Here is a 497-nt window from a genome sequence, read left to right as displayed (position 1 = left end):
TGTGGCATGTTGCTCTATAGAGAATTGTCTAGAGAAACTGCTCAAGTATACACGCGGGCCTGATTAAGCCGCTGACCGCTGACCGCCGACCGCATATACAATTAATATAAACTCAGTACTTCAGTCTATCTGCGTAATTAAATTATTATCTGAATATGTCCCAAATATGCTGATGAACTTCGCATTACTGGTCATCTAAAATTCGTCTAAAGTCACGGTCGATGTTATTCTTCTTCTTTTTTTTTTTTTCATACGTAATTTATGTGAATTCTTTCCTTTCAGCAGATGGGCGGACATAAATACCGCTTTTTTGTTTTTGCGAAACTTTTATTTATCCCTAGAAAACTCCAAAGAATTTTTATTACTATTTTCATTAAAATTTTCATGGGGCGCATTAATGGCAGTTTTCTACGTTTTTCTTATTTTTCTTTTTATTTTGTCGTTGGAAGTTTTCGCTATACTATTATATATATATATATATATATATATATATATAT

Source organism: Glossina fuscipes, unplaced genomic scaffold (assembly GCF_014805625.2).
Source record: "Glossina fuscipes isolate IAEA_lab_2018 unplaced genomic scaffold, Yale_Gfus_2 112, whole genome shotgun sequence".
In the NCBI taxonomy this organism is placed as follows: domain Eukaryota; kingdom Metazoa; phylum Arthropoda; class Insecta; order Diptera; family Glossinidae; genus Glossina; species Glossina fuscipes.
The sequence above is the reverse complement of the archived record's forward strand: the minus strand, read 5'-3'. Positions refer to the sequence as shown.